Genomic DNA, 10,772 nt, shown 5'->3' with positions numbered 1-10,772 from the left:
TAAGCAGAATGCAGGGGCTGAGCTCCACCCTCTGTATCTATCAGATTACACAGAAGGTGTAAACTCAACAAAACACATGGTGGGGATGGTGCTGCTGAAGCTACACTAGAAGGGCTCATTGTTGAGCAAAGTAATGCTCCTGCCTGTGAGGTGTCACTCAGTAGTTTTAGTTCAATAGAGACGATGACAATGCCAGTGTATGTCATAAATACTGCTTACTGGAAATCATTCTAAAATAAACTAATCTGGAAAAAAATAGAGATACTGTGATGACACAATTCTCATTTTTATAATTAGACTGGAATTGAAATTTTAGATTAGATTAGAATGTTTTTCAATAATTTTAATACTGCTGTTTGAATTGGTCTCTAGAAGAGATGGTATTTCTTTGACTGAATGAGGAACTTCTAAAAGTGCTGAATTTTAAGCAACTATATCCCTTTCAGATTTAAATAATCATTTGCCCATAAAGTTTTCAGGATTTGGGAGTTAATGTGTCAGGTTTGTCTGGCTACTAAAAATACCAACAAATCAAATCACCACTTTCATTCATACAAAAACAACTTAAATTTTTTTTTACAATACTTTGTGTTTGGTAAACTGTTTGGTTATTAATATACTATGAGCTGAGAATACTGATGACCTAATTTGCTTCTGAAAACATGAAAAATGTCTAAATCTGAAATGTTCCTGAGGGGAAGGCTCAGGGGAAAGAGTAGTAAAAGTAAAGCCATCTTGAGATCTTAATCCAGAATAGTATTTTACGTTGTTCTTGACATATAAAGTAATTACAGAATCAACTCTTAGAAGATGTTGAATTAGAGTCTGGATGGCACCAAAAATCACTGTTGTGAAGGACGAGACAGGACATTTGCATGTGAAAAGATAGTGAATACTATCTGTAAAGAATTGTGAAATTACTACCATATTTATTATTATAATTTTGTATCATCACAGTCTTATTTCAGCATGACCTGCAAGAATAGATTAAATTAATGTCATTTTCTCTTCTTGTTAACATCTTTATCACAAGAGCAAGCTGTCACAATTTTAGTGTCTAAAATAGTATGCAAATTATAGAGGGCAGGAGCAGGACCATCTCCCCATTCTGCGCCTTGGTTGTCTCACCTCTACCGTTTCGCTCTTCCTTCCTCACCACACAGAGTGACAATCAGCATGAAAGCTCTTTGTGTCCCCCTCTCCAGTAAAAACCAGAAGACAGCCTTCACTATTTTAAACCTCAAGGTGAGTAAAAAATATAGAAAAACAGAACCGGATGAAAAGAGAGTGGAGGAAGAGGAGGATTGAATGGAGGCAAGAATTAGAAATGATCGTACAAGAAAATTAAAGCAAGTATATACATACTTCTTTAATGCACATACAATACACAAGGCTAGAATACACATTGTCAAAATAATTGGTTTTACCCTGATGATAAGAAAAAAATCTGTTTCTAGAACTTCACTGGCAGTTTTCAGTAACAAGTCTTTTGGACCTTAAAAAGACTAAACCTCTTATATAAAAAAAAATATTGGGCTTTGGAAATCTTGTCTTTTTACATAACCATACTATGAGAAATGAGAGGTTACGGTCTTATTTTTGCTTTCCATGTCCCTTTTTTCCCTTTTTTTCATCAATTTCAAGTAAAGGGCCAGGAAAGGAAAGACCAAAATATCACCAAGGAATTTCACAAGTGAAATTTTGAGACATTTTCTAGAATATTTTCAAAAAAAAATGAAAAAATCTTTCATTTGGATACCTGTTGAACAAAGGTTTCAGGACTTTGAAACTAGTCAGTCTCTCCTTTTTTGAACACTTTGTTTATTTGGCTTTAACAAACTATTCAATAAGTGAATATTCTATGAAATGTCACTGTTCCTGATTCAACATTGTTAATTATTGTCTGAACTGCTATAGTGTAGTGGTTTGAAAGTTCCCAAAAAATCCAGTTTCCAAGTTCCCCCACAATTTGCCTCAATGTGAAAGAGAAGTTTTCAGACAGGCAAAACTCAGCATGGGGGAATTATATCACGATTTATTACTAACAGAATAAAAACTATAGAAACTAAAAAGCAAATAAATACACAGTATTAATACAATTTCTACCACCCCCAGGGGCCTCCCACGTCAATCCATAAGAAGAACCTTCAGGACGAAAGCTAAAGTCTCTCTCTCATTGGGGTACTGTGGAAGGGGTCTTTTGCACCCCCACCAACTGCTCTGCCTCTGCCGAGGTCTCTTCCTGAACTGCAAGGGAACACTTGCTTCATCAGATCTGCATCACGAGCTACAGGGAGTCAGCTTTTGAATCCTTTCCCCCTGCTTCGTGAAGGTTCCTCCCAGGCAGTAAGATTTTAGGGACTTCTCCACTTCGGGTCCACTGTTCTCCCCAGGTTGCAGGATTTTCTGGGTTTTTGCTCAGTCTTATACCCCAAATAGCTTCCATCAAAGTCCTTACCCAGAAAAAGCCTGCTTGGCTTGGCTTCTCTCTGTCTCAGCTGCTGCATCAGCTCGACTTCCATGTGGCAAGGGGGGAGCATTGCCCCGCATTCCTCGTCCTTCAGTTTTTGGCTGCCCTCGTCCAAACCTCACGTAGGGCACCTCCAAGCCCCTTGCCCCATCTCTCTGTTACTCCAGTCTCAGCTTGAGTCACTCCCTCCCCCCGCCATTGTGGGGGAGGTGGCAGCGAGACTGCTTGAAGTTTCTCTCTTCTCTGCCTGGAATTCTTCCAGCTCTGCTTTACAATCGCCGCTGCCCCCCCTTGCAGTGGGGCGAAACGGCAAGGAAACCGCCCTGGCCCTGGTCAAGCCAAGGCCATGGAGGCCAAGGGGGACCCCGGGTTTGGGACCCCCCTCGACCACCCCTCGTGGCTCTGATTCTCTTTGCCAACAACTTCCTCTCTGGCTGTTGTAATATGCTAATTTCACAGGGGCGAAAACGAAACTCTCCATTGGCCCCTGCACTGGAAACTTACTTGGGATTAACCATTTCCAGCGCCAGGGGAGGCCAGATGAGTGAAACCACTACATATAGTCCACTTGTAGCTATAGAAATGAGATGTATATCTCAGGTATATGTTACATGAGATGTCTTATCACCTTTTAGGAAAGTAGGAAGTGGTTGAAGGAAGTAAAATGTTGATATTTGGATGGCAGGTAAAAGAATGTTGCAGACTCACCTTAGTGAGTTATGAATAAGTATTACATCCATTTAAAGTTGTCTCAGATCACATTGTTCATGGGGTATTTTTAAAAACCCAATTGATATAATGTCAGCTCAACTTTTGTACCTTTCAGCAGGGAAAAAGAAGAAAGATGTTTTTAGTTTGGTGAGTCTTTTACCAACTTAGACTTGTCAAGGTGCTTGCAACATCAGGTAGGAGCGCTTTCTTTCGGAGTGCAGCATATGTTTGTGACGCCTTCAGGCTCCTGGCATGCAGGTGCAATGTGACCATTCCTCTCCAACTCCAGTTATGGAGAGATGCCCTGTTTCTTTTTGGCTAAATGTTAGATAGCCAATATGAGGGACTGGATGTGTGGGTATTTCACTGAATACCCCAGCTTCAAATTTGCTCTACAAATCCCTGGGTTTGTCTGTAATGGCTCTGTGCCATTGCAAATGTATGTCTTGTATGTCTTGTAAATGTACTCTTGTACCGCTGGACAGATATCAGTATTGCAGCTGTTGTGTTGTCATCTTCTTAGAGAATGTGATATAAACATCCAGAGCCATATGAAGAGCAGTGTGAACAACAATGGTTTGCCAATTGGAGCTGGCTATTCTGGACATTTAGGTACACCACAGATAATATCCCCTCTCTTCCCTCCAGACAGTTGAGCTCTGGCCTCTGGTGGTCCAGGACACACTCCTTTCAACTCAACAAAAAGACTTCATGTCTATTCCCTTTAGTTATATTCTGCTTGATAATGAGCAGTAAGGTGAAGTAAATTACTTAAACAAGCAGACAATTTTTTCTAATGGCTAGTGAATGGATTTTCGGGGGGTTCGGGCTTCTTCACCTAAATATGGTTTTCAGTGCTAACAATCCAGAGGCTCTGTCTGTCTGACCATTCATCTGACCATTCCCTAACCTCTATCTGCCAAGCTATCTGAATTTAAAAACATAGCACAACCTAATACCAAGACAGCAGCTGAACAACAAAGCTGAGAAAACTGGAGGTACAATGAAGAATAAGTTTTGGGCAAGCTGCTGTTCCAGCTCAGCAGCAAATAAAGCAATCTGCAGCATCATTTGCATGCATAATTCAAGAGGGTGCTTCTTAGAAGAAAGTAAAACCAAATCCTTGTGGAGTTCCAAAATAATCTCTACTTTCTCTTTGATACGGTGAATATGTTGACCGCTCATTTGTATTGGGAGTTTTTGGTCTATGACTATCCAAAGGTTATAACTGCATACCAGTTTCCAGAAGGATTAAGAGAATAAGGCATAATTTGATGTAGGTCATGTTGCTGTCAAATGATGGCTTTCTAGCATGGTATATTTATATACTACTAATTCCAGCTTTCATTGTATGTAAAGGATGATTACTTATTTAATGAAGAGTCTTCACTGGAACAGAGTTTTGTCACAAGATAATGGTCTCATGCTGTTAACTAAATGGGAAAGCATTTACTGTAAAATATATACACTCTAATTTATGAGATTAGCTTGTACAAAGGGAAGATCCAGCAATGGGATGTGGGCAAACTTAAGAAAATATATTATGAGAAAAAGAATATTTGTTTGTCCATAACAACAAAAGTGGTAACATAGGGAAAACCCCCTACTTTGTTGTATTCTTATCCTCAAATATGTATACATGTCAAAACCTGCTTATACCAATGCAAGTTATATGCATCTGTGGAAAAAAAAACGTAATGGTGACTGCTGCAGAACTGCAGAATTCAACCTTTCTGCCACTGGAGACTGGGTAAATAACAAAAGGGTGTTTTGCATGAGTTTCTATGGCTCTTGGCTTAGGTACCTTTCACCCCTAAGTACATGTTAATGTTCTGCATTCAGCACATGTTCAAGGAGCGCTCCCAACTTCTCTTTAAGTTCTGTTATTTCTATTACCAATATAAATGATTTTGCATATAGGAGTTTCCTAATATTCCTGAATGTGGTGTTAATGTACAGCTATAAACTCAAAGTGTTAATGAGGACTAGTGAGACAAATGATCTCCCTAAGGGGAAAGTGTCAGTTACATAATCATAATCAGAATACATTAAATCTGGTAGGCTGCAGGTTTTTAATAAAAAACAGCAAAATGAAGGGCTGAATTTATAGCCAGCAGACAAAGGTCCCTTAAAAATAGGCCTTTGAATGCTTCCTGCAAGGTCAGATCAAGGGTGATGAAATGAGAATTGACCAAACACAAGAGCAATTCCCAGCTAAATAAAAAGCCAGATATTATTTTCTTCACTGACAACAGAAAATGAACATAGAGACAAGAAGGGTTGATCACTGATGCCAAAAATGTACTTTCCATTCTCTGAGCTTTCTAAAGTCTCTTCTTTTATCCATTTTCTATTTTTCATCATATTGCCATTCTCCCTTTTTTGTCAATGACCTTTCTTCAGTCCAACTCAGCTTCTGTCTAATGACCTGAAGAGGCCTTCTTCACAGCCTGGAAAGCTTTAGATTTAAGATCCCCCTCCTTCATTAGAGTGAAAAGTGAACAGCCTCTATGTGCTGGGTGTTAATGAATGTGAAGAAAGATTTTTTTTGTATGTATTTTACACATTATGTTCTTGACTCCTTGAGGTGCTACAATAAATTGCTGCGCTTCATTTACAAGGAGTGATAACAGAAGCAAAATGAGGATCTGGCAGCAAATTACTTCTCTGTTCACCCTGGGTCAGGCTGCTGGGGCTAATGAGAAGAGGTGCTCTAATTTTAAACTCCTCCTCAACCAAGCTATTCTTGCATTAATGTTCACTGCTATAAATTGTAAAGTCAAATGAAGGAGCACTGTTGAAAATTAACCAGTATTTTTATCTTTTGAGTATCAATAGAACATATTTTGGCTTCTAAGCCTGGTGGTTATCAAAGGCAGCACAGCTACACCAGCCGCTCCTGCCTCACTGCGGCAGGATGCTCCTTGCACCCACACACCACTGTTCCTGCCTTTTCTTTACATGAGAGGCGGAAATGGTATGGCTTTACAACCAGATTATAATTTAACTCAAAGAAGAAGGTGTTTAAAGCCAGTCTTTTTTGTGTCCCTTTAACAGGACACTGCACAGAGGCACTAAAAGTCGTGCAGAATTACTCTGTTCATTTAATGCTGCTGCATGTTTAATGAATTGTAATTGTGTATATGGAAAGACCCTGTAAATCACTGACCCATTTATGTCTATGAACTCTTTGTTGCTATAAGCCCAAAGCAGGATTTGAGTAGTTAATGAGAAACTAATGTAGCACCTGCTTCTCTCATGAAATATCTTCCTAAGCCTATATTTTGCCAATTTGACAAAATCAAATACAATACAAATAGAGGAAAAAAAAATTTAAAAAAACTCAAAAAACCAAACCAGAATAAAAACCCAAACAAATAAAATTCAACCAAAACCATATCCTACAGTTCACGCGTCTTTGAAGAACATGATTCCAGATTCTCGTCACTGGATTTTTTATTGATAACTTGACAGTGACTACAATGACATTAGTATATTTAATACATATATCAATGACATGGCATTCATTTTTTTTGAGATGTGTCTGTCCTGGTACATTCTTCCATGAAATTGCTACATAACATACAAATTAACCACACTACCCTACTCTAATCATTGTAATCAGTTATGTTTTCATGTGTACATTACTAATATATAAGGTTGTTGTAGTTCTTGTGTGTGGTTTAATTGCTTGTTTTTGCATATCTTGTGTGATTGATGATGTTCTAGAAATCTTTTCCCCGAAAGGAGACTTTCTAAATTACTTTGTTTAGATGCTAATGATTGTATTTCATTAGTGGCCCTCTCATCCAGAATCATCTTTAAATGAATGAATATGCCATAATTAAAAATCTGAATTATGAATTACTTTGAAAGGAGACAACATTGTCCCGATTTCCCACTGCGACTCAGTGTTATTTCAATTATGTAAATATGTTTAATCATTCCCCTTTTGTTTTTCTAATTATTTAATATTAATGTTGCTTTACCCCTTTATTGCTACAAGAAGGGATATGGCATCTTAAATGAGAGTACTTAGACAAGTGATACACAGATGACTAGATTCAAGCAGACATTTACCAGAATGCATAACCCATTTCAAAAACAAACATGCTATTAACATTCATACTAATATAGCAACACTAGCAGTAATTGCCCTTCATGCATGTTTTGTCTTTATAAACCTAATGTATTCACAATGTACAATCTCCAATCAATTTTCTTATCAAAGTTAAAATCCATTTGTACAACTTTAAATTCTCTTGAACTGCAAATTTTAAGTAATGATATTTCCCTGCCCACAGGCTGCACTTTTTCAATAGTTTAAAAAACACATATAAATTATAAAGCATCTGGACATAAGATCTTCTTTGCTTACTGATACAGGCAGTTCTATTTTACAGAATTAGCAAGAAAATTCTTTACTGTGAGTCTGAGTAACCTGAAAAAATTAATGCTAAAATTCACGTAGAATGCTGCACTTTTACTGAAATTCACAAAATGAAGGAACTATGAATTAATATCTGTAAAATTTTAAACATCATAAATCCACATTAGGGGTCACACATGCTACATTATTGATAATGGAAATTAATTATAATTTTTTTATACATCATAGAAATGTTATGTGAGTTTCTAACTAGATTATAGTCTAAAATGTAATAATTTGGCATTTGCTTTGAAATATCCTGAAGTAGAATTCCCAGAATTACAGTATCTCACTCCTGAGTGAGAGTAGCTGCACAAGTTCAAAGCATTATTTAAAATATATTTATTTGTAAATAATCTGAAACGCCACCATAAGAGACAGAGAGAAATGCAAGTTTTATTTCCATATTCTTTAAACAACACTGCAGCCCTGTGAAAAAGTGAGAACTTATTAGTGGAAGATAATGCATCTGCTTCAGTTCTTACCAGCAACAGCCATTTTTTTTTAATATAAAAAAATACATATTTTTAACCATAGGTTTTACATTTTTCCAGCGACCAGGGGTCAAAAAGGATAAAGAACTGTACATGAGTATTATCAGTAAAAGCATTCTGCCACTTCCCATTTGAGTGTATTACTCTCTGCTTTGCAGTTTTTGCAGAGAGAATACTTCCAATTAGCACTGCTTCTCTTTCAGCCTCTGAATTACCCTTGGATGATTGAATACAAATGAAAAAAAATTGCTAATAACACGTGCTTGTTTGGATTTTTTAAAATAAAATTTTCTATAGGCAAAAGGGGTGTGGTCATTTTCTACGGACTTCTCTGTACTGATGTAGCCACAGTGGTGTGCTTTATTCATCACATCACTCTTGCCATCAGGACGAAGGTCCTGCCTGTAAGCAGATTTGTGCATTTTGTCAAACACACACATACACACACACATATAACCAGTTCAGTAACTACTGTCATGACATGTATTTTTGCATAGATTTCATTTTTGTCAGTGCTTCTTTGTCAGTCATCTTAAGCAGTGCTGATATTTTCAACCAAAAAATGGCATAAGGTAGCAGCTGCAATTTCCAATCTATTACAATTTTGTGTGTGTGTGTGAAATACTTAATTTCTGCAACTAATTTAGAAAAAATACTGGAATCAACCCCTTAGTATTTCTGCATAACAGTTCCAGTGAACTACCTTTACTTTGGAGACCACATTTTTTGAGAGAAGATACTTTGCAAAACAACTTTGAAACAAGGTCAGAGGAGAAGAAAAGAGGGAAAAAGATAGCCAAACTTTTATGGCCTGATATATTAAAAATGAAGGAAAGAAATAGCAGGAAGCTTAGCCCGGCAGCCTCTACTTTATATGTTAAATTTTTCACAAGACAGTTTAATTACAAAAATTAGGAATGGTAATTGCTACATATAAATGTAAAGTGTCTCTCTTGGCCCAGCACAGGGGATAAAAAACCCCAACTAAATCCCAAACTATAATGCCACTCTCTGTTCTCAGGATTCTTAAGTATGCAAATAGTTTTTCCACTTAAGATCTCACAGACACAGATCTGGTCAAAGCAAATTACCCAAACAGTTTGCATTCATCAGAGAGGAAAAGAGATGATAAGGCAGATAAAACCAATGATTGTGGACATTTTGAACAAAAGCCTGCCATTTTACAGAGAAGATTATCTTGTACTCTAATTCTCTAGTTACATTGGTAGCAGAATCTTATTTTCACATTATAAGATAATGTGAGGTGAAATGGTAGATAAAACCTGCCTTCACTGAAGTGAATGAAAAGATTTGCATTGGCACAAATGAAGTACTTTTGTTCCAGGGGTTTTATGCCATGTGTAATTTTTTCAGTGGTTTTTTTTTTACAGATACTAGCCTTTTTAACAGAGTTCTTTAACATTCAGTATTATTTGTACAGCCTGTGTTCAGCTTGGTCACATGGAATTAATCATCTCCAAAAAAAAGATCACCTAGTGTATCAGTTGTAATTCAATTTTCTCATATTCATTTTTTTAATAAAATGTGCTTCTTTTACATTTTACTTAAGGTGGTCATATTGCATGGAATTATCATGTGGAATGTTACTCTGTGAAATGTTATGTATGAGTTATCTTCTAATAAAATACAGAAGTACATAGAATCTTACTCTTGGTATAAATGCTTATAATCCTTGTCACATAGATTGTGACTATTACTTTTTGTTGTTAAATCTCATTGCTCAACATTTAGGACCAGTTCCTCTGTATATCTTGAACATCCATGCTCTGCACAACGGGGTGTTGAGCATCCACCTCTGCCCACCTGAGTATAAGGAGTAGGAATGATGGTGCCATGATGCTCTGGTTCATGTGCTACGAACCACCACTCACCACACAGTGGTAGCGGCCACTTCTAGTAGCTCTGTGAGTGCCACCCAAAAATGAGAATGATGGCACAGTTGTTAGTTATCTGGGTGAGTCTAAGAAAACTTTCCAACATGTCTTAGGTGAGAATAAATATTCATACTATGAATAACAATACAAATAATTGATGGAATTATCAATAAAACTGGTAGTTACAAAAGTAAGGAAGCTTAAACATTAAGGTTATGAAATAACATATTAACAGAATACACAAAAGCTGAAAAAGCAGGTAAATCTATTGCAAATAGTGTTCAGGTTATGCTTCAGACTTCTGGGTATATGTAGATATTATCACTGACCCATTTGAGGAAAACCCATTTAATTCCTTGTCCTCCTTGCAGGGGACATAAGGAATAACAGATTGTCATTCTATTAATAGACATATGTGACATACTGAAAGAACTGTGTCTTGTTCCCTTTTGTATTTCTCTTTATTTAGCACAAACTGATACAGATATATTGTGCTTTCCACATAGTTTAGCAAGTATAATTTCTTTATTATTCCTGCGGCCTCTCTCTCCAAAGACCTGCTTTGTTCTGGAAGTACCGTGTCCAAAGCTGGACACAGTACTCGACAGGAATACGCATCTCTCACATCCATGACCTTACACTCCCATTAACACCTCTCAGAATGAAGTCTGCCCCTTTTTCTGCAAGGATCCCTCCAAATCTTTTCCATTTCTACTGCTTTTTAAAATCTTTCACTAATGATCACCACTGGGATCTATTCTGATGCAGTGGAT

At 37.0% G+C, this 10,772-nt stretch overlaps 1 long non-coding RNA gene across 1 annotated transcript; it reads left to right on the top strand.

Moving 5' to 3' along the window:
* The first annotated feature begins 764 nt into the window (after positions 1 to 764).
* On the top strand, positions 765 to 9,772 carry LOC135416014 (uncharacterized). The gene is made up of 2 exons (XR_010431389.1): positions 765 to 1,245; positions 2,116 to 9,772. It is a non-coding gene; the product is annotated as an uncharacterized LOC135416014 (long non-coding RNA).
* The last annotated feature ends 1,000 nt before the right edge of the window (positions 9,773 to 10,772 follow it).

The sequence above is a fragment of the Pseudopipra pipra genome, chromosome 6 (assembly GCF_036250125.1).
Source record: "Pseudopipra pipra isolate bDixPip1 chromosome 6, bDixPip1.hap1, whole genome shotgun sequence".
NCBI lineage: Eukaryota > Metazoa > Chordata > Aves > Passeriformes > Pipridae > Pseudopipra > Pseudopipra pipra.
This window is presented reverse-complemented; position numbering and strand designations above follow the sequence as displayed.